The sequence below is a fragment of the Lepidochelys olivacea genome (genome assembly GCF_965140295.1).
Source record: "Lepidochelys olivacea isolate rLepOli2 genome assembly, chromosome: 4".
NCBI classification, from domain to species: Eukaryota; Metazoa; Chordata; order Testudines; family Cheloniidae; genus Lepidochelys; species Lepidochelys olivacea.
The window spans coordinates 94749122-94776861 of NC_140414.1; the positions used below are offsets into that span (position 1 = coordinate 94749122).

Genomic DNA, 27740 nt, shown 5'->3' on the forward strand with positions numbered 1-27740 from the left:
AAAATTTGGTGGGTGCAGAGCACCCACCGGCAGCTCCCTGCCCCGCGCCTGGCCCCAGCTTACCTCATCTCCAGTCTGCCTCCTCCCCTGAACGTACCGCCCCGCTTTGCTTCTCCACCCCCTCCCCCGGCTTCCCGCAAACCAGCTGTTTGGTGGGAAGCCTGGGAGGGCTGAGAAGCAGGCGGCAGCTTCCCGCTCAGGCCGAGGGAGGTGGAGGTGAGCTGGGGCGGCGAGCGGTTCCCCTGCGCCCCCGGGTTACCTGCTGCAGCGCGGGTGGCACTCCTCATGCACCTCTGCCCCAGCTCACCTCCACCTCCCTGGGCCTGAGCAGGAAGCCGCGGCCTGCTTCTCAGCCTGCCCCGGCTTCCCGCGCGAACAGCTGATTCACGGGAAGCCTGGGGGCGCGGAGAAAAAGAGCCGGGCAGCGCGTTCAGGAGAGGAGGCGGAGCGGAAGTGAGCTGGGGCCGGGAGTGGGGCGGGGAGCTGCCAGTGGGTGCTCTGCACTCACCAAATTTTCCCCTTGGGTGCTCCAGGGCTGGAGCACCCAGGGAGTCGGCACCTAAGGCGCCACTTTTGGCCAGTTAAATTTAGAAGCCCTTTTAGAACCGGTTGTCCCTTGCGGAACAACCGGTTCTAAAAGGGCTTCTAAATTTAACAACCGGTTCTAGCGAACCGGTGCGAACTGGCTCCAGCTCACCACTGCCCCCTCCCCTCACCTGTGTATACAGTCGCAGCTGAACTGGGGTTAGGGAACGGGGAGCCTGTCTGCTGGCTCAGGATTTATTGCTGCTGCCAGCAGCTGCTGCTGGCTGAAAATGCATTCAAGCTCCCGAGTGCTCTGCTTAAAGAGACAGAGCTCCCCCAACACACACACAAAACCAAAATCTGAAATGGCGCCCCTCGTGAGCCAGAAGTGGCCAGAGGGCTGTGGGATGGCTGTGAGCTCCGGCAAGATGCAGCCCCTGTGCGACAACACGGAGCCCACCTTGAGCCGCAGACTGAGTGCCAGGCACCACGAGCCACAGCGGCAGTGCAGAAGTAAGGAACACCCAAAAATATTTGAATAAATGGTATTATATTATTGTTTAACAGTGTGATTAAAACTGCAATTAATTGAGACTATCTTTTTAATCTCGCAATTAATTGCAATTAATTTTTTTTCGTCGTTTGACAGCCCTACAAAAAGGATATTGTTGATGTTTTTGTCTACATTTTTCTTAGACTCTTTTGGGGAGGTGGTTCATTGAAAAAACAAAAAGCCAAAAACCAACTGTTTTGTTTTAGTTGCTGAAAAATGAAACGTTCTCATGTATTTGATGAAAAAACAAAAAGACAAAAAAACAGAAATTTTTATGTGAAAATTTCCATTTAGTCTACAAGTAATTCTGTGTCTACTAGCTCTGCTTGTAAAAGAAAAATATAGATTTTCAAGAGAATATAAATTTTTATCCAAAACTTTTATTTTTCATCAAATGAAAATGCTTCAGTTTTCAGAAACTGAAAACTAAAATTTCAGGTTTTGGATATCAGATTTTTAAAAACTACCTTAAAATCTAAGTTTAGATTCTCTCTAAAAGGGTTTTAAAAAACCATCCAGAACAAGATTTAAATCAATATTGGATGTTTTTTCTAAAAGAGATGTTCTAGTTCAAACAGGAATTATTTGGGGGAAGTTCAATGGCCTGTGTTATGCAGGAGGTCAGACTACATGATCACAGTCATCCCTTCTGGCCTTGTACTTGTATTGATATAGCCATTCCTTTGAGTAGACATAAAGCCCAGCAAAACATTCTGGTCAAGATGATTTCAGCTTTCACTGGCTTCTCCACCTTACTAATTTTTTAAATCCAGAAAAATAAGCAATAAGAACACCTGTGAAACATAAAACATACAGTATATCAGTTCTGAAATACATACCCTCCAATGCACTCTCTTGATTATTCTTCACATCTCTTTATGTCGAAAATTTCCTCTGCAAAGAGAACATCTACTATTTTTGCAAGTGTGGAGACCTACTTAATATTCTGAGTGAAGGGCTCCTCTAAAAAGAAAGTTGCCTTTATTTTTCTTCAGTGTGTTGGAAAACCAGATGGTCTGCATTAAATTCTAATGTAGCTAAGCCTCTCCCATGGATATGTTTTCCTTTGAGATCTGCAGTCATCTCTTAATGGATTTGGAGGAATTAATAATTACCTAGCTATTTGCATATTCATAACATCAGAAGAATTGGAGCAGGATCCCTACATAGATACAATTCCTGGCCCCTCTTTGGAATTTTTTCCCCTAGAAGGGTACACTTGCTGCATGCTAGACTTAGAAGCTCTGCACTAAGTAAAGGAATTCCTGATCACATTGGTGGGCTAATTTGGTTAAGCCCTCTCCCCAATCCTGCCTTCCTTGAGGGTCTTCCACTGTGAAGTTTACATTACACATTTTAGGTCTGGCGTTTTGGTTGTTTTCTTGTTTGGTCTGTTTGTAGCATACAACTTTATGCTGGAATAACATCAGATCCTATGAGGCTTTGGTCAGTACTTGGTTGAGAGACCTCCAAGTTATACTTAGGTGTACCATAAGTAGTGGTGGTGTATATTCAGTAAGTGGTACTCTTCCTTCCTCAGATAGTAAAGAAACAATGGCTCAGCCTAGCGTTAGAGGCGGCACTTTGCTGATGGAGGTGTGGATTTAGATAAAACATAAACACAAAGTCTTGAGCATTTGTGGTCATTAATGTTCCCATGTCTGTTCTGTAGCAAACAGGATGTTACTCCCAGGGCTTACATTCATTAACTTCTCAGACCTACTCATATGAGTTAATCCCATTGGTTTTTGTGGACATGTTCACATGAATTGGTGTTTAAAGGATATGGCCCTATAACTGTTAGGAAAACACTGGCTAATTTGAAAAGTTTTTAGAAAATCATCTGTTGCCAAAAACTTAAGAAGGTTTGTTTTAAATAAAAGAACATAAACATTTAATATTGTTTTGACAAGAATGGTGTTTTTAGTTATTGCAAGAGTTGATTTCATTTATTTATTCCACATCATTCCGGACAAGAGAAAATCACGGTCATGAAAATTCTTCTAATGTCCTATATTAAAAGCATTCAAACTGAATTAAAGAACATAATTCATATTCATTTCTAATGCCCTTGCCAAAAATTACATTGTTGGCCTCTGACTGTATCCATATTTTTAAAACAGGTGTGTTGACTCATACTTTGAGTAGCATTAGCAGAAATCTTGGAGTAGTTCCAGTCCGATAGTACATGGCTAACTCAAGTCCATTACTACTTTGAGACTATCCTCTGCTGTCAGACAGAACATTCTTTATGAAAATGTAGAGTATTGTTTTAATATTAATATTCCAGGGAGATTACTAACATCATGTGCAAAGACTAAGGAATGATTCATGGCTGTACAATTATCTCCCAAGATTTAATCGCTCCACAGCTAACTCTGTTGGTGTATTGGAAAGCTTTTCTGATAGCAAAAGCAGCAGTCCCCTAAAATGGTGATTTTCCTGGGAATGTAGCTGAATGTAGCCCTGGAAGTTTTACTGATTTGGAAAACATGATTTTTCCTTCACATTTTGAACACTGTTGTAATGTACAGGTGACCAGAATAAGAGTGTTTTCTTTAGCAACTCAATGTCAGTATTAGGTAGAGTAAACATAATTATTTCTAGGATATTTCTATTATCTATCTAGCAGTTTGCATATTTTTTTAAAGTGATACAGATTATAGGACACAGATAGGTGTGGTATTTTACACACTATCCTATATCTTATGCATTTTAATTTTCTAATTATTTCTACTTAATAAAAATGCACCTAACTAGTAACCTGAAGACATTTACAAACTTCTGTTATTTTATAATTTTAAAAGGGACCAAATGTCAGCAGAAAACTTCCCTCAACCATATTCTCCATCAACTCAGGCCTTTTCCTAGCTCTCTCAAGAAAGCCTGGGAGAACACACAGGCCTTGCAATGGTACCTCAAAGTAAACATATCCAGGCTCTGGTGAACCAGTGGGAGAAGATACCATTACTGAGACTGATCTGCCTAAAGCCCCATGCATTATCTCAAGGGATTGTGAGCTCAAATTCCTCAATTTTCTTAGCTGCCGCAGTTTCACCTGAAGGGAAAGGTAGTCTCTGAGATCACAGGCACTGACTTTTATTTTTCCGGTGGGTGCCCCACCCATGCTCTGCCCTGAGGCCCGGCACCAACTCTGCCTCTTCCTGCCCCCTCCCCTGAGGCCCCCCTGCCCACTGCTCTCTGCCCTTCCCTGAGCACCTCCCGCCAGCTGCCAAAAAGCTGATTGGCAGCCCCGCTGAACAGCTGTAGCTGGTGGGTGCTGAACACCCCCTATTTTTTTTTTGGTGGGTGCTTGAGCCCTGGAGCACCCATGGAGTCGGTGCCTATGACTGAGATACCCAGTGACCTCCCATTTAAAACTTTATAGGTTAAAACCATCACTTTAAATTGCACCCAGAAGTAACTTAGAAACTATTTCAAATCATAAAGCACAGATGCAATGTATGCTGAGTAAAAAATACCCTTTAAACATGCAGCTACATTCGGGACTAGTTTAAAGTTCCTGTGACATCTTAATGTCCATGTAGAGAACACAATCTGGAGGTAACAAAAGCATAGACCATGGATAGTGCATGTTTCCCATGAGTGACAAATGCTTTTCCCTGAGTAAGCATGCATGACATGAGCTGGCAGACTGAAGCCCAGTAGATACTAGGCTGGATTCCACACCACAAAACTGTCACTGCAATTTGCACTAAAAGTATGTCCATACTGCAGTTAGACACCCGCATCTGGCTCGTGCCAGCTGACTTGGGCTTGATGGGCTCAGGCTGTTTAATTGCAGTGTAGATGATCAGACTTGGGCTGCAGCTCAGGCTCTGGGACCCTCCCACCTCACAGGGTTGCAGAGCCTGGGCTCCAGCCTGACCCCAAACGTCTACACTTCAATTAAACTGCCCCTTAGCATGAGCCCCGCAAGCCCAAGTCAGATGGCATGGGCTAGCCGCAGGTTTTTAATTGCAATGTAGATATACCCTAAGTGGCATTCTTCTTGGTAATATCAGAAAAGAGGCCCATGTAGCTAGAGAGAGCCCAGTTCTGTTCAGTTACACCACTGTAAATATGGAGTAACTCTACTGAAGTCAATACAGTTACAGTATAAAACCAGTATGAGAGCAGAATTAGCTTCAGATGCTCAACTACTCTATCATCCCAAGAGATGATAAGTACTGATCAGGGTTCAGCTGTTTGGTGAGACTTGAATTGTTGTCCTTTATCAGTCGTGTGGGAGAACAGGACTGCATACAAAGCTCCCAATCTGGCACCTTTCATAGGCACTTTCTTAGAAGGAGAAAAAAGCATCTTCAGCCTTTGGGTCATTTGTTATTTCAGCCTCTAGTCATTTGTTTTAAGAGCTTTGAATTCCATCATGGAAACTATCCATGGAAATTGGTTTCAGAGTAGCAGCCATGTTCGTCTGTATCCGCAAAAAGAAAAGGAGGACTTGTGGCACCTTAGAGACTAACAAATTTATTTGAGCATAAGCTTTCGTGAGCTACAGCTCACTTCATTGGATGCATACAGTGGAAAATACAGTGGGGAGATTTATATACACAGAGAACATGAAACAATGGGTGTTACCATACACACTGTAACCAGAGTGATCACTTAGGTGAGCTATTACCAGCAGGAGAGTGGGGGGGGAACCTTTTGTAGTGATAATCAAGCTGGAAATGGCCCACCTTGATTATCACTACAAAAGGTTTCCCCACACCCCCGCTTTCCTGCTGGTAATAGCTCACCTTACCTGATCACTCTTGTTACAGTGTGTATGGTAACACCCATTGTTTCATGTTCTCTGTGTATATAAATCTCCCCACTGTATTTTCCACTGCATGCATCCGATGAAGTGAGCTGTAGCTCACAAAAGCTTGTGCTCAAATAAATTTGTTAGTCTCTAAGGTGCCACAAGTCCTCCTTTTCTTTTTATCCATGGAAATGTATTTTTATCATAGAATACCTGCAATTACTTTGTTCAAGCCATTTATGGATATTATTGGATATTAGGAAAAACTTTTTCACTAAGAGGGTGGTGAAACACTGGAATGCGTTACCTAGGGAGGTGGTAGAATCTCCTTCCTTAGAGGTTTTTAAGGTCAGGCTTGACAAAGCCCTGGCTGGGATGATTTCACTGGGAATTGGTCCTGCTTTGAGAAGGGGGTTGGACTAGATGACCTTCTGGGGTCCCTTCCAACCCTGATATTCTATGATTCTATGATTCTATGAAGTGCTGCTTTCTTACAGAATTTTGTATTTATTATAGAATTAACTACATTGTCAATTTACTTTTCTTTAATGGCAAATGTCAGTGGGTCTGTGAAAAATGGGCCTAATTCTCCGGTCACTTACACAGTGTCAGTCAGGAATGACTCCATTTATGTCAGTGTTGTTGGAGCTGTGTTGGTCCCAGGATATTCAAGAGACAAGATGGGTGAAGTAATATCTTTTATTCGACCAACTTCTGTTGGTGAGAGAGATGAGCTTTTGAACTTACACAGAGCTCTTCTCCAAGGCTACCAGCTAGCTATTTCTCTTACTCTTATACTTATTCTCTTCTTCTATGTAAGCTCGAAAGCTTGTCTCTCTCACCAACAGAAGTTGATCCAATAAAAGATATTCCCACACCCACCTCGTCTCTCCATTTATGTCAGTGGACATACGTCAGTTTATAATTAATGAACGTGAGAGGAGAATCAGGCCCAATATATCTATGTTTGTAAAGCACCATGTACATTATGAAGCTATGTGAATGATTTAATTTATTAACAACCATAAACCTTTTTGTAATTTAAGTAATCTCTAATATTTGAAAACCTGAAGAAAAGACATGAATGTTAAAAGTGGTGACACTTCTATGGATTTAATTAGTATTTATTAGTAGTAATAGTAGTATTATCATAGCACTAGGAGGACCCCATTGTGCTAGGCACTGTACAAACACAGAATAAAAAGACAGTTCCTGCCCCCAAAGAGTTTACAATCTAAGTACAGAACAAGAGGCAACAGCTGGATACAGACCTGGGGGAGGAGGGGATTCAAAGAAAACAATGAGACAGTATTAGTCAGCATGTTAGGCTGTGGGCTCAAGCATCTCAGTAAAGGAGAGTTTTAAGGAGGCATTTGAAGGAGGATAATGAGGTCTTGCAGCTGTTTCCAGGGAGTTCTTTCCAAGTGTGAGGAACAGCATGGGAGAGAGAACGAAGGGTGTTTGAAAATTTGACAAGTTGGCGATAGAGGCTGGCATCATAGGCCAAACAGAGGTGAAAGTCAACGTTTTCATAGTGAATGAGATGGTCGAGACAATAGAGAAACAAAAGCCAGTGGTGGGATTCAAAGAGAGGCATGGCATGGTCAAACTAACGATCTAGGAGAACGATGTTTGCAGCAGCATTATGAATGGAGATGATTGGTGCAAGATTACATTTGTCTAGGCCAGAGAAGAATGGTGCAGTAATCAAAATTCAAGATAATGACAGCTTGGACGAGAGTTTTAGCTGTGTGGATGGATAGGAAAGGCCATATCTTGGAGATGTTATGCAGAAAGCATCTGTAACTTTTGGGACCTATGATCATGCTAAAAAAGCTTACCACAGGTCACTGCAACTCCAATTGCTCACTCGGGTAGATGTCAGTCATGCAAAACTCACAAATAGGTTTCTCCTATGTTTACAAGTACATAACTTTCAGATTCTTTATACAGCTCGGACCTTTGATCTCCAGTCTCTGGGCACAGCAGACAACAACCCTCTCTTCAGGATGTAGCTTCAAAAGGCTGGGGTTTTGCCTAATCGGAAGTTGGGGGATTTGCATTAACCTCTTCCTAGGTATTCCCTAAGAAATCCACTTCACACTTATTGGCCCAAAAGTACATTCTTGTCTGGCAAATGTTCAACATAGTCCTTTCAACTCCCAGTCCTCACATCACATCTTCCCCTAGAGAGGGTATATACAATCCCAGACCATGATAATACATCAATTTAATACAATAAGGTTTTTCAAGGATATTGCAGGAAATTTCCATATCAGTCACAACAGCTAGCAGGGGAAACTGAGACTCAGAAAGATTAAGTAACTTGCCCAAGGTCACAAGGCAGGCCTGATTCTCCACTGTGTTATACCTTGTACAGTAATTTATCCATGTAAATGAGTGAAACTAAACTTCCTCTATGTCAAAGCTGCATTTAACAATATGCTCAGTTTTGCATTTTTAATAACTTGCTAGTTAGCAAAATGTCATATGTTATTTCAATGGTTAATTGATCTTGTAATTATATCATTTTTATGGTTATCTTCTTAAACTAAGTCCTTTCCCCTTAGAATCAATCCTTGCTATGCAGTGTGGTTTATGTAACTGGTTTGATCATGAAATTTTCAGCAGTTTTGGAAGTCATAAGAAGAAGTAAATTATATATATACACACACACATATATAAATACATTAGAGTTACACCCACTTTAAGACCACTTGACACTGCTGAAGTGATATAAAGGGGCCTCACTGTAAATGAGAATCAGGAACCAGGTCATCTATGCATACTCATGGCAGAAGATACACTTCCCTCTGGGAGCAAAGATGACAGACAGACCCTTACAGAGTTAATTTCAAAACAAACTAAATTATTTTGCTGTCACCCTCGTGTGACATTTGACCACATCGTTACATTTCTGTTTTATACCAATGTAGTTTTTATTGAGGCATCTATTTCCGCTGTCTGCTGTTCCCAGGTTGACAATGCTGAAGAAGCAACCAGCACTCAGTACATGGTCTTGCATCACTCAGCAGGGACCTCTTTGGCTTTTTTAGTGTGTGTTGCAGCCAGGCTCCAAAAGAAGTCCCTTCTGTTCAGTCCTCTTCAGCCAGAAGGATTGTGATAACAGCAAAGCACTTGAGGAGGGGATTGAAAGTATGTGTTGAGAGGATGGGGGAGGGTAATGGGTGGGATCTTTAGAGCTTATTTTAACATGGAAAATTGCCATGTTTTGGTAGTCAAGGAAAAGTTCCATGCTAACATCAGAGATATTAACAGTCCTAGTGGGTTTCCTAGCATAATAATGCTTACAATGATAGCTTTAGCAGACTAAAACTAAGATCTCAAATATTATATTACTATATTTCTCATATACACACATAATCAGAGGTCAAATTCTGCTCTCATTTTACATCCATGCAACCCCCAACATCAGTAGATTCACATGGATAGTAAGAATTAATTTTTTTTTATATATATAATTTTGACAGATAGCATCAATTGTTTTATCTATGTAAATATTAACAGTTGCGTGAAATTACGGAATGTAAGCATTTTTTATCTTTATCTTTTTTAATTTTCAATTATGGGAAATTATGGGGAGGGTGTCAGACAATTGCTTTATAATTATTAATCTACAAATTGTCAACATCACATGTCAAAATATACAAAGTAAATATCTTGAAATCATATTCTAATCAGCTCTCAAGCAACATTTTTCATACTTTGTCTATCTGTGAATTTCGATTGTTATCGACGGAAATATATTTTCATCAGTTTGTATGCGTAATTGATGTTTACTGACATTTATGGATGAAATTCTAATCTTTCCAAGCCTAGGTGTAAGTGAGAGCAAAATTTTGTCAGCTGAAGCCATTGGGGTTGTATGGATGTAACTGAGGGTATGTCTACACGACTAAGTACCCACAACTGGCCTGTGCCCACTGACTTGGGCTCACTGGGCTCAGGCTGCAGGCTTGTTTCATTGCTGGATAGACTTCTGGGCTCAGGGACTCTCCCGCCTTGCAGGGTCCTAAAGCCCAGCCTCCAACCCAAGCCTGGAAGTCTACACTGCAACGAAACAGCTCCGCCAGTGTCCAGTTGCTATGTAGACATACGCTGAAGGGAGAAAAATTGTTCCACAGTATATAAGCAGGAGCAAGAGCAAAAGCAAAAGGGTTGGGGAAAAAAAGAAAAAGAAAAAACAGAAAAGGGGTGTTTTCACTTGATTTCCAGCCTGACCAGGAACAGGAAGTACTGGCGAGTTCTCTCTCTGTCTGTCATTTCCTCACAAGAACCATTGTTCTGATTAGATTACTAGACCTGTTTTGCTGACCCAAGGATAAGAATCTGAATTCTAAGGTACTCATCCAATTCAAAATGAACCTATGAACCTTTTGAGGTTCACCCATCACTAAGTGCTAAAAATGTGAAAGTGATCTCTATATAGCTTCTGTACCTATCAGTGGGAGTCCTGGAAAAAAATACATCACTGTGCTTCTTATTTCATTAAGTTGAACACTAAAATAACAAAAATAACTAAACACCTGTTAACAGTGAAGATAGCTTACAGATAGCTGCAATGTTCAAATAACTGAGAAATGCCTTACACATCCTTGGGTGCTAAAAATTATTTCCGAAAGCTGAAGACACTAGCAAATGATATAGCTATACTAATCAGAATACTTTTAGATATAGAATTTCAAATAATGTAGTACACCCCACAATGCACCTGTTACTCCCAAACAGGAAGGCTAAAGCATGATACTGGGTAAGATAAGAACAAACTGCCTAGAATGTATACCCTGAATACTGTAAGAAGCCCATACTTCACATACAACCCATATTTTTCATTCTGTCATCAAAACAACTTCAGCTTTAAATTTCTGCTGGAGTCCCTGGATGCAATAAAGCACAGTGTTGTACCATGGAGGTCTTAATCATGCCTTCCAGGCACCTGCCTACATTGGGAATCATGGGGCGCTGCACCCTCTCAGGCGAAGCTGTATCCATGAGAATAGTGCAGCATACTCACTTCTCTAGGCCCTGGCAGCTCTGCTGGAACTCCCTGTTCCTTTGGGGTGGGGTGGGTTGTTTCCCCATGTGCATTAGGAAGGAGCACTACTGTGCTACACTGAGCACAGGAACTTCAGCTCTGCCTGGCTCTTGCACAGAAGTCCATGAAGACTTTTATTGTCTTCTGCTACACCTGTGCAATAGGCAGGCACAACTTATCCCACAGCCATTTCATCCATAGAAATGCTGTAAATAGAGCTTAAGGATGGGCCTGTCATTAAACCACATGAATGGGAGTCAAGAAATCAAGGTTTGGTTCCAAGTTCTCTTAATGGTCTCACTGGGTGACACTGGGCAAGCCATTAACTTTTTGGTGCCTCAGTTTTCCAAGCTGTAAAATGAAGACAATAAAAGTTACCTACCTTGCAAAGGGGTCATGAAGATTAATTAATTGTTTGTAAAACACTTTGAGAGCCTGTGATGGAAGGCAATATATAAGTGCCAAGTATCTTGGTATGGTGTCACAGATTTACTAGCACTGCCAAGAACATTAGCCCTTTTCATCAGCATGTTGCATTTGAATTCATATTGTATGATCAAATACAAAAATATGCAGTTTTCTGAGCTCAAAATATAAACTGTAATATTATGAAAACTAGTTTGTTTCCCCTAGAAAAGCTTTTGGGTCCCCAACTAGATTGTAGTAACTTGGTTGTGAATAATCTTTGAAAAATTACCAGCAGTAATTAGAAATGAATGTTTTCCTGCATTGTATGATCTATAATCAGACTACTGAGGAAAAGAGTGATGATGTATAAACAGTCTGTGTAATGTGTTTTGACAAGTTTGCTCATTAAGAAAATAATTACCTAAGTCCTCTAACTATGTAAAAAATATTCTGCAAGTCTGGTAAATGTTGAACTTGTTTCTTCTAATTTTCATCAAATCTTTCTATGAAATATAACGATATTCTGAAATGTATCTGCAGTTACTGCCAACCCTCAGCAGGAAAGTATCCAAGATTTTCATTTCTAAGAAGCCCAACAACATAGACTGCTGCCAACACACCCACCCATTAACTACTTTAAAGCCAAAACCTAGCAATTCCACCCAAAGTTAAAGCTCACACCCCAGCCTTAGTTCATCACATACTGGTGCTTAGTATCAGGCAGTTATCTGAGGCCTCCAAACACAACAGGATCTGATGAGGATGCGGTTGTCAGTCAGTATGAACTTGATTTTGTTGATTTGTATCACCTGTCTGAACCTTAAAAAAAAAAAAGTGTTAATTTACTTTTTATTCAGGATTAACCATTTAAGTAACTAACTCTGCTGGAACAACCTCCAAGTCAGCAGTAGTGGATGGCACTCTTACTCTGGAATCCATCAATGCCACTCCTTTCCATTCTCCCTGTTTAAATCCCCTATGTGGTTTCATCTGGAGAAGTTATTCTCCACTTCCCCACCTAATGAAAACTCAGAACAGTTCATAACAAACTTTCCTGAGCTGGGGATGGTCCCTTAATTAGTCCAGGGGAGGGGGGGGGTAAAAGAATAATGCATTAGAGAAAGCTGCGTTAACCTGAACCTGCCCCTACTCCCACTGCAAAAGTGCTTCTGTGGCTGTGGATAGCTCCTTGAAAGCTACCCATTTCATCCATACCAGCTCCTTGGGACCCCTAACATAGCCAGTTACAGCAGTGGCTTATGGGCAGAGGTCTGCAAGTTCTATCTCAGCAACCTTTGCTTCTCCTCGCTGGGTCCAGCAGCACGTAGCTCAGCCACTGGAGCACATGCTAGCCTTACCCCATGAAGTCATCACTGGATGCACCCACTCCGAGTTACATGCAGCCTTCTGATAAGCAGGGAACAGCGAGAGAGAGTCACAAAGCAAGAGTGCAGAAAGCAACACAGTACAGAAAATAAAGACAGACAGAAATGGGGGGAAGGGAGAGAGAAATGAGCGGGGGGGAAAGATGGCAGCAATTGTGCCAGGGCCTAGTGCAGGGAGACGTAGGAGGGGCTCTCATCTGCCAGTCTGTTGTTGAGTGGAAGCCTTAACCAGGAAAAGGTTAGAAACCACTAGCTTTTAAGTCAATGCAGAATGCCTGCCGCTGAAGAGGCTGCATTTTACGGCACAAGAAGTGCAAAATTAATATGATCCTGCCTCCTTCCCCATCAGCTACTGGACCACATGCCACTCCCTAGGAAAAGGTGTCGTAGGTGTGATTCCGGTGGCAACTACGCAGCATTGCCACAGGTATCCTGGTCACCAGCTGTCACTGTAAGGGTTACAATAACACAAATGTTTTAGCATAGACTAGCTATGTGCTGAATTCACTGTGGGTAAAAAGCTTACAGCGTTCAGAACTTGCCCCCTTCCTAGCCCAAACCTCAGGCACCTATCACCTTGGTATCTAAGAGCTGATGAACAAAAAGGTTTAAAAAACAATTTCAACTATCCAAATTATAGACGTAAGAGACAGAATAGGCCTAGTAGGTCAGTGTTTCTCAAATGTGGCCACCAGGGGCTTTTCTTGCAGCCGCAGCCTCCTGAGGTGTGATTGTGGGGTGGGGGAAGCAGCAGTCCCTCCCCCTCCCTGGTGCTCCTGGATGCACAGTTTTGGTGTTGGTTGCTGAGGCTTCCAGCAAGGGCTAGGTAGCCGGTGAGTTCCCTACCTTCCCAGGGGTGCTGGAGCTCAGGATTTGGGCTTCAGACTGGGGGTGGCATTAGGCAAGCTCTGGTTGCGAGGTTTTGAGCTCTGGCTCCAGGACTTCAGGCTCCTTCCCCACACTGCCTCCCCTGGCCAACCCCCCGTCCCTGTCCCCCCCCCCCGACATTGCCCCTCGCCCCTGCTGCCTCCCCCAATCCCCCATCCAGAGCTTAATTTGTCCCCAGACTTCCCTGGGCTGAGTAAGTCTGCTGTGAAAAGTGATACTTGTATGTTTGTTAATATCACTTTTCACAGAGGACTTACTAGCTAGCAATAAATAAATTACAATGATTTGGACATGTATATGTGCATATTTATTTGTTTTTCATAAAGCTAATTAAGTATTTTAGGAAAAAGTGTGAGAACGGCCACCAGGAAGAGTTGGTGGCCGCACTCTGAGGCCACCAAATAATTTGTCCTGAGAACCCCTGTGCTAGGTTATCCACTCCATCTCGCTGACAGTGCAGGTTCATCCCTACTGTTCACTTAGTAGAGCTTTGTCTCGTCCAATTTAAATTAGCCAAGAAACAGAGTTCCCACCACTTTCTGTGTGATATTATCCCACAGTCCAATAGCTTTTCACTGTCAGCAAGCCAAACTGAACTTGCATTGAACCAAACTGAACCTTTTCTTAGGGTTCAAAAAAGTTCATTTTGCCTTGTTTTTCTTTAATTTCCATGTGTCTCTGACTTCCTGGTGTCAGCCAGAAGCAAAAGTACTAAAATACTGAAGAAAAAACCCTTTTCATGGCATTCTGGCCTAGGCAGAACAGGGTAGAGGAAATTGCATGAGAAATCTACATGTTGCAAGACTTTCACCCTGATTTAATTTCCAGAGCGAGGAGAGAGAATAAACTTCAGCTATTCATTAGAACATTAGTTGCTTATCTGATTATAATCTTTTGAGTATCATTCATTATAACTGTAGCTAGGGTGACCAAATAGCAAATGTGAAAAATCAGGACAGGGGTGGGGAGCAATAGGTGCCTATATAAGACAAAGCCTCAAATATCGGGACTGTCCCTATAAAATCAGGACATCTGGTCACCCCAACTGTACCAGACATAATTTTACATGTGAGGTTGAAAGTTTTAATGCAGTTTTACAAATGAACTATTTTGACACTTTAATGCTGTTTTAATTCATTAACATCTGCTCCTGTGAATAATTCATTTATCCTATCAGCTTTTCTATTTTTGAAAGATTAAATAAGGAAGTTGACAATGGGCCTCCTTTCCTGGAATTCCAATAGAATGCCATTATTCTTTGTTTTTACTGCATTATTTACAGGGCTGGCAGACAATGTAGTATTTCACTGGCTACACGGATTCTACTGATAATATGAATGTGCACCAACCAAGATTGCATGATATGCTGAAAGCATCCTATCTTGTCTGACAAATGCTACATACCTTTGCATGACTTCAGGATTTACCTCATGCATCACCAGGGATAAAAACAGTATATCATTGGAAAGCTGCTTCTCAACAATACATAGCTGTTCTGGTCCTAGTAGTTTGCAATATGTCAGGCCTTAACATCACATTATTCTGATTACCATCAGGGGACTTGTGAAAGGATCTAACATTAAAGAGCTCTCCAGTCTAGCAGACAAAGGCATAATAAGATATGATGGTTAGAAGTTGAAGGTAGGAGAATTCAAACTGAAATAAGTGGCAGTTTTTTAACTCAGTGGGTAATTAACCATTGGAAGAGTTTGCCAAGAGATGTGGTAGATTCTCCATAACTTAACTTCTTTAAATCAAGATGTCTTTCTAAGGGTTTGTCTACACCATGGGGTAATGTACTCTCTGAGGGTGTGATTTCTAAAGGGCACTAACATGTTGTTCATTAATTGGTTGATCTGTGTAGACTCTGTTAGTATACTTTAACATAATGCTGTTTGAAATAGTACTACATTAAAGCACGCTAGGGAACGTTTAGTGTGCATCAGCAGGGTCAATTATTGCACAACACATTAGTGTGCTTTAGAAATCATGCTCCCATAAAGCACATTACCCTGTAGACAAGCCCATAAGGAGATGCTGTAATTCAACCACTAGTTACTGTGTTTGATGCAGGAATTGCTGGGTAAGGATCTATTTCTTGTGTTATACAGGAGTCAGACTAAATAATCATAATGATCCTTAAAATCTATGAATTACACTTCAATTCTGACCTGCTTTTAGTAGCCATACTCTCAAGATCTGCACTTTGCTATATACCACAGAAAGTTTGTAATCTGATCTTCAACAAGTGGCATGGAGAGGAAGAGGGTGACTGGTCTGCTTGCTGCATGGAAGAGGCTTGTTTGCTGTGGCCTGTAGCATTCTAGCCTCTGACCCAGGCAGTCCACCTGTGTGTGCGCAACCTATTAATATTTATAAAAAGTGGGATTTCTTTAGCTTGTAGACAGAAGTTAAAATTGTTTCTTATTTTGTCCCAGTGGAAGTATGGATTTTCACAGGCAAAGAAGAACTTATTTCTTGTTAAACTAAGAACTATAAGAGGTGGCATTCCCACTCTAACACAGCACACACGCAGCACATAAAGTCCAACCTCCCCTTACCCCCAGGATTTCCTTTACTGTTAACTTAACAAAAAGCATAAATCTCACCCTGAGCTTGTCCCTGAACAGGGCTGTTCCGAGGGTTGCCCCCTACAGGTCCTCCTTATCATTGTCCTTAGCTTCTTCTGCCTCAGAACCTTTCTATACTCCTAATAGGACCCACTTGATCTGTCTGCCAGGTGAATTAGAAGAATAACTCTACATCTCTGTGCAGGGTGCTAGAACCTGATACCCTGCTATGTTTACCTCCACTAATGGTTGAGAGTCTCATTTGTCTTCTCAACCTACTCACTTCAAACTATAACCATTTGTTAAGGGATAGATTTTTTTCAAAGCATTTAAGGGAGTTAGGCACATAAGTCCTATTGAAAGGTCCCAATAGGACTTGTACTCCTAAATTGAAAATCCCCTGCCCTCCTCCAACAACAAAACTATTATGACCAAAGAGAAGACAGTAGTAAAGAACACACCTCATCTCCAACAGCTCTTGCAGTGGCTAGTTTGCGTAGATATTAAGCAAAAGCTACATAATTAAATGTAGGTAATAATAAAAAAGTTCATTGTGTCGATATTTGCATGTGGCAAATAATTCCCATTCATATTAGTTTAGTGTGGATTGAACTTTGAATTTAAAGAGCTGCATAAAATAACTTAGTGTCTAACTCTAATTATTGCAAAAGGAGATCAAAAGAGGAGCTTATCAGCAGTGGAGACAGCTTATTTTCATCTTGGAACAAAAGACAAAAGACACAGTGTCTTGTCCTTTCCTTTGAGGTTCCTCTCTCTGTTCCTTTCCACTCCCTTTCCTGATTGGCTGCAATGTCTTGATGGTTGATCTATTGAAGAAAGCATAATAATCAATTTTTGGGAACATGTTAGCTACTTATTACCATAACAGGAACAATGGAAATAGCATCACATTGTTGCTAGAGGTAAAAGTGATTAAAAATACCCTGTTAAGTTTTCCTTTCTAACTCCAGTAGTCACAATGAACTGGAATTAATCCAGGACAAGCTCTGTGATTTTGCAGTCCCACATTTTACCGTGGTCAGAGAAGTCTGACTCACCTTTAGCCTAAAAAAGAATCTTTGACTTTTATAACTATTGTTAGATATACCAGGAGAATCTAGTTAGTCTTTGAATACACAGATCTATTTATGCAGAACACAAAACCATTACAAAACAGACAAAATATAGCTATTTACTTTGGTCATTAGAATTACAGTGTGTTTGTCATATCACTAAAATGAGATGTGATCATTTCCATACGATATTTGTTAATGCAGCACAGATCACAAAGATAGCTAGTTACCTTTAGGTCAGATTTACAGCATTTGTGTACTTGAGCTTAATGATTAATGTTCTGAAAATGACAATGAAGTAACTGAGTTTAGAACGAAGGTGCCATCTCAACTTCAACTACAGCAACACTTCAAAAATGCATGAAATATATGAGTGGGGAAGCTTGCATAGCATTTGCCTGGCAGAAACCGGTGTATTGGTTTCTTACTTTCCTGAATACAAATATTCTCCACCAACATCTCAATCAAACAAAGAAAATTATATTTGAGTTTAGCACCTTTAAAACAAAGGCATACTGTTTAACACATCTAATGCAAATAGTATTGGCGTGTTATTGTTTCCTTAATTACAGAGAAGAATGCAATACAAGAAGTCATGTGTTGGTTTGGGTGCTGTCAAATCCAATGGGAACTTCATCGTAAAAGGTTTTATGAGGCTAAAATAATTCAGATAGGTGCAGTCTACTTCAGTGCTACACATGCCAAATAAACAGTGTTCTGTGCAGTTCTTCTTTGAGACAAGCCACTGATTCAGTGCCAAGTGTATTAGAAATTCATTTTCTTAGCTGGCACAGTGACTTATCATGCAGGGAAGCCATTGTGAAAAGCTTTACTGTTCTCAGGATCTGTACTTTGATTTCCGGCATCATCAACCAGACCAGAAATAGTAGCTGAGTGGCCAGAGGATAAAAGCATCATCAGCCTTCCATTCCTGGAACCTATTCTTAGTGGAATGAGTTTAATGGGCTCGAGTGAACTGTGGTCAGCATCACAAGAATGGACTGTTCCAGGGCCAGAAACTCCATCATCTAGAAATTAAAGCCTCCATCCTGCAAACACTTATGTACCTAAATGTCAATGGGACTTTTCAGCTGAGTAAAGTTGCATGCATACTGATGCAACTGCAGCACTGGGGGCCTAAATTCCTTCTCATACCCTTAGAAAAATGAAGTCCATCCTTATCAGGGTTGAGGAAACTGGCAAATCCGATGACAAAAGCATAGCAAACAATATTTCAAGACAAAGGAGACCTGTCTAAGGGTATGTTTACACCAGAACTGGAAGGTGTAATTTCTAGATCAGGCAGACGTCCTGCGCTAGCTCTGATCAAGCTAGCACACCAAAAACATAAGGATATTGAACGGAGGGATGGGCTAGCTGTCCCGAATACCGTTCTGTGCAAGACCCTAGGTATGCATTCAGGTGGCTAGCCTTGCCTACCACTTGTGCCAATGCGGCTATACTTCTTATTTTAGTACACTCACTTGACCAGAGCTAGCATGGGTACGTCTACTCAAGCTTACACTCCGAAATTACACCTTCCGGCTCCAGCACAGCTATATCAAAAGTCAACCCCCTTCCTTTGAGTTCCCTGTTGTGCTCTACCTTACTTTACCCTTCAGGTAGCTTTCCAAACTTTTTTCAGAACTATTATATTCCATGTGTTGTGATAATTTATACCATATAATAACTGCTATGCAAAGAGTGCCTAACCAAAATTCATTAATATACTTCTAGACAATTCTCTTTCTTTTCTAGCTAGTATCTTATTCTGTGCCTATTGCCGTAGCAACTGTGCACTTTACAATATATAAATAATAAGAGCACAGCAGACACATGGAACTGGTATAAATTGGCATAGCTCCATCAATCTATTAAAATGACAGAGGGTTTACCTTGGCCAGTTGTTCAACGGCAGAAAAGTTTCATCCTGTTGTGGAACACTCTATGCATGTCACTACTCCCAGTCCTCCTAGAGCTGTCTCATGTTTCCCTTGTTAGCTCTAGGTTCAACAGATCAGCTGGTTTCTCCCAGGGACTAGCAGCACTTCTAGGCTGCAGTTTGTATCTCCCTTCCCTACCCTCCAGATCCCCACCCCACTAACAGAGACAGCTGTCTCTGCTCTACAGATACCCCCTCGCCTGCTGCTCTCACTGTGCCCTCTGCCCCTCATTTGCACAGCACAAAGGAGCAGCTGATGAAGAGAGGAACTGAGGAGGGTCTTACCCTCCCACCCACTCTAATCAGTGTTAGTAACATCTGGTTCCTCATGAGAAGGAAGGGGGAAGCCAGGGGAAAGTTGCCAATATTTGAAACATTTTTCATGGGACAGTTCTCCAAATAAGTGGAGGGTTTGGAGCCTTTCAGCTTCCAGTCATTAAAAGGTCCTGTGTACATTTGGTGATGTTTTTGGTTATGTTACCTTAATTATCAGAGGCTCAAAAGTACTGCAGTTTTCCACATGTTCTTGCTATTTGTAGTATACCCAACATAGCATCACATATGATAGATATACATCACATGTTACTCAAAGGCCCCTTCCAAACTTCTCCCAACATGTCCTGGCTTCCCTTACCTGCTGCTGGATAGCCAGCAGGCTGTTTCTCCTCTCTGATGTTTTAAGGGGGCAGAGGATAGCAGGCCTCCTTCATTGCCTTCAGGTGACATCTCATGTCTCTCTCTTCCTCTAAGACTCTCTGTCCCTCTGCCTGCGGATTCCCCCTCTGTCTCCGTGGCTTCACCACTCATTCTGGTTGCTTCCTCCCATGTTCCCTCATCTCTTTTCCCCTCACTTCTCTCCTGTTAGTCCTCTGTGGATCACTGTTGCCAGCTCTCAAAATATTATGCTGAGTGTTGCAATATTTGGTATTTTACTTAAAGCCTCAGCTCTTGAAGGCAGGTGCAAATGTCAGCTTTCACTCTGAAAAAAAGAGAAAACCCCACATTTATTTAATTATTTTAAATCTCATGATTTTTAAGCCAGTCTCATCATTTTTGGGGACTTGGCTCCTGATTTTTGAACATTTGAGGTTGACAATACTATGCGTATCTTACTTTCACCCTGAAGACTCTGGGCCTGATTCAGACCACATAGTGCTTTTATTCTGGTATCACTCCATTGATTTCAGTGGAGTTACTCCAGATTTACATCAGAGTAGCTGAGATCAGAATCAGGCACTCTGAGTTGTTGATCCTAATTTTTCAGACTGCCCCAAATGTGATATGTTATTCTGTAGGGTTTTTTATAGCTGTCTTTGATTTACATCAAGGAGTTGAGAAGCAGGCACTCAGTTTCTTATAGCTAAGGTAATTAAGTTTGTAAGCTCAATATGACATGCATGACAGATTCTAAAGAGCTACTGGTAAATCAGTTGGAAGGTTCTGCATGCACACCTTTCAAGTCATTGTTTACACGTTCTGTCTAGAAATCAGATCCCTGTCAATGCTGTTAATCCTGAAGTTTTTAATAGACCCTCTATACCTGGAAAATATAAAGAATCCTCAGCAAAGAAAACTGCGACTATTTTTCTACCCTAATGTTGTTCCTCAAAATATAAATCTACTTATGTGATGTAAAGTCTCTTGTTTCAAAAGAGGGAGGGTTCTGGTTTTGGCACTGGGGGGCCCTTGGCATCCCATCATGGGTAATCTAATTAAGTGTGTACCAGGTTAACTGTAATTCCCTGAAGTTGTGATCAAGCAAAGTGCTAGCTGGTTGCATTTAGACTTTCTTTCTGTGTTTCTTTATTGTCCTCCAGCCACCATGCTAAGCAGGGTCTGGAAAGCAATAAAAGCTTCCAGCAGCACTGATCTCAGAAGTGGAAGACCCAAGGAGTTCCACAGACTGTGTGTCCAGTGGCACACTGCATTTTATTAGGACTTTTTCAAAAACATTTCCAATATTTCTGCTGCTTGTAGGTATCAGACGAAAGGGAAGGGGGATGAGGCCAGGACCAATTCAGCAAGGACCAAAGGAGGGTTTTTTTTATGAAAATGTGATTAATTTGTTATAAGTAACAGCCCACTCACTATTCAGGGGCTAAATCATTCTCTGAGTTACACTACTCTAAATCTGTTGAGGTCAATAAAGTTACAAAGGCAGATCCATTTACTTCTGTGAAGCTATGACAATTTACCCCAGCTAAGGATCTGCCCCATAGTACTTTGGAGTTAAACTGGTATAACTGAGAAAGAATTTGGCCCTATCTCTTTAATGGTAACAGTAGGTTGCATAGAATCCAAAGGCTATCTATCACACATTCGTGCACTAAAGCATGTTTTTTCAATCCTGTAATCCACTGGATTGCCAAATAAGACCAATTTCTAAGGTTTAATAGATTAAGTGATTAGGTAAAACTTTTTCTCTCCAATCCACACTGCTTCTGCATGCATTTTATAGTCTGAAAAATGTAACTGATTCTTGTACTTGATTTATATTATTCTGCATGTGAATTTAAGAATTTAAAAAACCTTGAATTTTACTGGCACTCAAGAACCAGGCTGTTCTGCATTTTCATTATGCATATCTCTTTTCTGGGGCTCCTAACATAGAGATGCTAAAATTGCTCCAGGCTCAGACTTGATATAAGTATTCTCCCAACAGCAAATTTGTTTATCAAGTTTGCTTGTAAAATGATATGACTGAAAAAGTTAGAGTGCAGAAAAAGAAAAAAAAAGTGCAGTCTTTCCTAATGTTGTAATATTAAGCATAGTAAGTGTTTTCCATGGTCCTGTTTCTTCTGATCATGTAATGGAGTATGAAGCCTTATCTTTAAACTAGGCAAGCTCCTATTGACATGTCACTTCTCCAGTTGTTCTTAGGTATTGCAACAAGTACTTACATAACTCCATATGCTAATCTCAGCCCTCTGTAATATCCCGACATAATAAGGGAAGTTTGCAAATAGAAAAGAAGCATTATTATTTAGCTAAATTGGCCACCCTCCAAGGATTCATAAACTTAAATGAAGGAATTGATCTTACCTAATTCTAATCACCCCCTTCTATGGCTATTCAACCGTCTCAGCTCTCCAATCTGTTCATTTGGGGCTGGACAGCAACTTCTGTCTGTTCTGAGTCAGGCCCTCTCTCCCTAACTCTGATGGCTCTTGTTCAGGTCTAGACCACTTTCATGGAGTATGGAATCCCTTGATAGACTTTGTCCAATCCCAATGTGTTCTTACTGGCAATACGGCTAGTTCCTCTCCACCCCACTTTCCGCTCTTCAGCAATTTACTGAGAGTATGGTACAGTAAAAGCTGCTTTTGATCAGTGATAGTTGCTAAGTAGGTTGTGGTTTCCACTGCTGCTTTGATTCTCCCTCCATCACCAAAGTAGCCTTTATTAGAGTATTTCTTGTTGAACCTTTTCAAAGCATACGCCGTTGTCAGATACACTGCAAGCAACTAAGAAGTAGTACTAATAAGAAAAAAATTGAAAGGTAGAGAAAGGGAGGGTCAGAGTAGAAGGGGTTAACAAGAAAGAAAGAAAGTTAGTTCCTAGATTCCTCGCTGATACCAAATTCTCACATATCAGTATCGATGAGTCACACTTTCTACCTTCTCTGGTTAGCTAGGAGACTTCATCCCATGCTGATGGATGATGACCTGCCCTCACCTCCCATCTGGATTACAGCAATGCAGTATACCTGGGCATTAAGCCATCTGCCCTAAGGAAACACCAACTAGTACAGAACACTGCCAAGTACAGTATCTCCTCAGAAGCACAGGCTACTATGAACATGTCAAACTTGTCTTCGACCCCCTATGTTGTCTTCCCATAGAATATCAAGTCCAGGTCAAGTTTTCGGTCTTTATTTTCAAGCCACTTAGTGGCCTGGGCCAGCATATGTAAAGGATCACCTAAAGCTCTGGGATGAAGACCTTGATTGACAACTCTGTGAGGCACAGTGGAACTTTCTGCCATAAGAGGAAAGCTCATCTGTGCAGGAGACAGAGCTAGTCTAGGGGCTGGTCTGAGACTGTGGAATGAATTCTGACAGGAATTAAAGATCATTACAAACCTCACCATCTTCCATTCCAAATGCAAGATGCACTTTTTCAGTGTTGCCTAAACACATAAACACGTAACAGTGTGTACATTTTAACAAAAAAAAAAACCCCAAACCCACCTATCCCTAGGAGAGGATGAGAGAGAAAACAAATCACACATAACAAATGTTAGTCACATTATTTAATGCACTACAGCACAGTGCTCAAATACTAGAGTGGTATAAGAACATTAGAAGAGAACAGAACAGAGTTCTGTAGGCAAGGAGGGGAAAGAAGCATTCAAAATGGCAAAATACAATAGCCCCTTACTGGTACGAGTTAATGAATATCAGTATTTGACATTGGGTACCAAATGAATCCCTGATACTGGGAGGGATGGGACAGGCAGTCAGAGGAAGTGCCTGGAGGGGCTCTGGACATGAGTTGGTAAGAAAGAATGAACTGTGGAGTTACACTGACTTACGTCAGGTCTGAATTTGGCCCATTGCCCTAAATTCATTTGTGTTTTTCCCTCTTTACTATCTCAGTAGCTTTTCATTATATTTACTACAGCTGCTGCCCAGACTATAGTATCTCATAAATATCTCATAAAAATATTATTTTCCTTTGGTGACTGTTGTAGTGAAATTATCCATCAGAGAGTGTGTTCTAGCTACTTTAGTTACCTTGCTTTATTGTGTCATTGGTTTAAAATGATTTCCTCCATCCGGCAGATTCCCCAAGGCTAAAACAGAAGCAGCCTTTTCACATAATTGGTCAACTTGTGCAGGTGGATGCATATGCCTATTTCCTCCAGAGGAAATAAGTTTAATGAATACAGAGCTAATTTAACTACAAAGCTTTGAATCATTCAAAAGGGGGATGGGCAGATGGGAGAATAAAAATATTGTACTTTAACAGGAAACTTGAGTGATTACTTATAAATTCTTAGTTACTGTAGCTAAAAATGGCTCTGGTCAGGCAATGCAATCTACTAGTGTGGACATCTTTATGGCCCTGCGGAGTCCTATTGAACTCACTGGGACACTGCAAGGGAGCAAAGATCTGTGCTAGTGCATTGTTTTGAGATTAGAGCCTAATTATGATGTTTACTTGATTATAATAAAACTGTTTTGCAAATTCATTTTTTGAAAATAGCTCTCATTGTTTCAGTATGTTCAGTAACGGCCTAATCCCGCAATTCCCATTGACTTCAGTGAGTGCTCAGGACAGTCAGTATCTTATAGGACCAGGCATTTTGTGAATGGTGCTGTTATCTCTTAGAGCAAGAGCTGACATTTTTCAGATATTTCATCAGATTGTATCTCCCACTGGGAAATAGACTGAGACATAGGAAATGCATCTCATCACTGGAATGCATGGGAACCTGGTGGTTTCAAAAATGTGAAGTAAAATCTAATTGTTAAAAAAGACGGAGGAAGAGTTAGTTAATTTAATAATGATTTAACACTGTTATGCTAACAAAAATAGTAAAAATAAGAACCTTAATATATAAATCTCCAATTTCCCATATATCCCTATGGTGAGATGTATTTCTTGTCTTTTAGGCTATGTCTACACTAGCATTTTTGTCAGTAAAGCTTTTATTGGTCAGAGTGTGTGAAAAAAACACACTCTTGACCGACATAAGTTACACCAACAGATGCGCCGGAGTGGACAGTGCGATGTTGGTGGGAGAACATCTCTCGCCACCATAGCTACTACAACTCTTTGGGGGTGGTTTAATTATGCTGATGAGAGAGCGCTCTCCCGTCGGCATAGAATGGCTATACAGGAGACCTTAAGGCAGCATAGCTGCATCAGTACAGCTGTGCCGCTGTAAGGTCTCTAGTGTAGACATAGCCTTAGACTACATAGTGAAATGGTCTAAATCGCATTTCTTTGATTATTCTTTTATATATTATTAAAAAATAAAGAATAATCAAATAAATAGTACTCTATGGAGAGAGAAGTGATCTTTTTAACTGGATGTAGTGATTCATGAGTGTAATAAGATTCATAGATTCCAAGGCCAGGGGGGACCACTGTGATCATCTAGTCTGACCTCCTATATAACACAGGCCATAGAACTTCCCCACAATAATTCCTAGAGCAGATTTTTCAGAAAAAGATCCAATCTTGATTTAAAAAATTGTCAGTGATGGAGACTCCACCACAACCCTTGATAAGTTGTTCCAGTGGTTAATTACTTTCACTGTTAAAAAGGCATGTCTTATTTCCAGTTTGAATGTATCCAACTTCAACATTGGATTGTGGTATACCTTTCTCTGCTAGATTGAAGAGCCTATTGCTAAATAATACCATGTACTTATAGACTAATCAGGTCACCCCTTAACCTTTTACTTTGTTAAGCTAAATAGATTGAGCTCCCTGAAACTATCACTATAAGTCATGTTTTCTAATCCTTTGATCATTCTCATGGCTCTTCACTGTACCTATCCAATTTATCAACATTCTTCTTGGATTGCGTGCACCAGAATTGGACACAGTATTCCAGCAGCAGTTGCACCAGATTCTGCTGGCAGATTTCTCCTTGTGTCCCTTTGCTTCCCCTATCAATTTTCTACAATTCCTAGTTTCTGATTTATAGTCGTTACTATCAACTTCCCCTTTCTTCCATTTGTTTACATTTTTTTTTAAAAAAAATTGTATCTGCCTTCCCTTCCCTTCTAAAGCGGGTCAGTTTTGTAATCAATAGGGCCTTCTTTCTCAGTTGTGTGATTTTGACTTTTTGGGCATCCAGTAAAATTTTCTTAAACAATTTCCGAAAGAAAGAAAGAAAGAAAGAAAGAAAGAAAGAAAGAAAGAAAGAAAGAAAGAAAGAAAGAAAATAAATATCCAGCCAGGGGAGGTTTTCTCTGGTGTAGGCACTGGGGAAAACACTGGTAAGGCTGTCCTTCAAGGACCCCCTTGCAACTCCAATTTTTATAGGGGCCATGCCAGGATCAGGACTGCAAGCAGGTGGCCAAGGTTGGGGGCAGGGCTGAGATTCCAGGTATTACTGCAGCCCTAGGGCAACCTGAGGAGTCTGCAATAACCTAGAAAGGCTCCCCAAGACTAAAGTTGTACTGGGGAACCCAAAGCAGCCCAGGATGAGCAGGATGCAAAAGTGGCTTAAAGCCACCTTAGTCTGCACTTCCCTTGGGCTGTGAGTTCTGGGCTGTGCTTCTTATAGCACTGCACACAATTTCTCCTGATACACTTAGCCTATTTCATAGGAGTGTGGTAAGGATGAATTAATATTTTTATTTTTAAATCCCGTTATTACCAGAATTATATTGCAATTTTTGTATTTCAGCGGTGGCACTTGCTTTTCTTCATCCTAAACCTCAAAAAAGGTTAAAAATTCACTTTTTTTAAAAAAAAATTGATATAATGATTCCTGATACTTCTCTTACTTTCTGTGTAAATGAGGAGTAACACCACTGAAGGCCATACCATTATGCAGGTGTAAAACAAGTTTACATCGAGGGAGAGACAGGCCTAAATGTACACCGCACACAGAGTGATCTGAATTATTTTTAACTAGGGTACCTTGAGAATATTCATTGCACCTTACCAATCACGTATATTTTCTGCTAAGTTTTTTAGCTAGAAGATAAAATAACTTTTTTTTTTCAGTGTAAACCTATCCTTAAGCTCTAAGGATAAAAAAAATTGGTACTTTATGTTTAGGTGTAAATTAGTGTAGCTTTATTGAAGGCAATAGAGCTACACTGGTTTACACCAAGTGAAGCTCTGGCCCTTTATATAAAACTGTTGTATAAAATGAAGCAAGTTTAGGTAGAAGTTAAGTTACAATGTATGAAATTAAATGAACTTCAACATACAGATACTTTTGCATTATCAAACCTCTTGGTAGCTAAACTGTTGATCAAGACTATATCATTACTAATTTACTCAATGGCTTTTTAATGGCACTAGTCTAATAGCTTCTTTCTAATGGATGTGGAAGTGAAATAACATTACAATAATGTGACTTCTGTTTTCTCCTGATAATTAAGGCCTTAATCTGCAAATATTTATGAACATGTGTTATTTATTTGAATTAAGTTTCGCACATGCATAAGTGTTCACAGAATTGAGAAGTAAGGCATTGCAGTGTTCACAGATAGATGTAATTCAGCATTCGATTCTCCAGTGCACTCCGTCTACTTTACAGCATTCACGTGTAGAAGATGACAGATTGTAGGGTTATCTTGTCAATGGAGAACTCCCCTTGCACAAATAAATTCCACTGGAATAAGGCTGGCAAAGCCAGCTTTTGCACTCCCCACCCCCATCCCCAGATCCCTGGCAAACAGGGAGGAAGGGCACATGTTAGGGGTGGAGAAGGGATGTGGCAGAGCAAAGCTCCACTACATCTATCCTCCAGTTGGCTGGTGCTGAATCAGGAAACCAAAACCATCTCCCTGAAGACCCCTTCTCTACACACAAGTAGAGTTTGGGTGGGGTTGAGAATTCAGCCCAGGGATTTTTCCTGATAATTTCAGGTGCAGACT

General features: G+C 40.8%; 1 protein-coding gene and 1 long non-coding RNA gene across 4 annotated transcripts in view; one reads left to right on the top strand and one right to left on the bottom strand.

Annotated features, from left to right (window-relative positions):
- LOC311520253 overlaps positions 1-2008 on the bottom strand; it is a 35987-nt gene extending 33979 nt beyond the window's left edge. The window contains exon 1 of the long non-coding RNA XR_014711533.1: positions 1918-2008. This is a non-coding gene — a long non-coding RNA (uncharacterized lncRNA). The remainder of the gene's footprint in view (positions 1-1917) is intronic.
- DLC1 (DLC1 Rho GTPase activating protein) overlaps positions 1-27740 on the top strand; it is a 349900-nt gene that overhangs the window by 262601 nt on the left and 59559 nt on the right. The gene's annotated exons all lie outside the window — the stretch shown is intronic.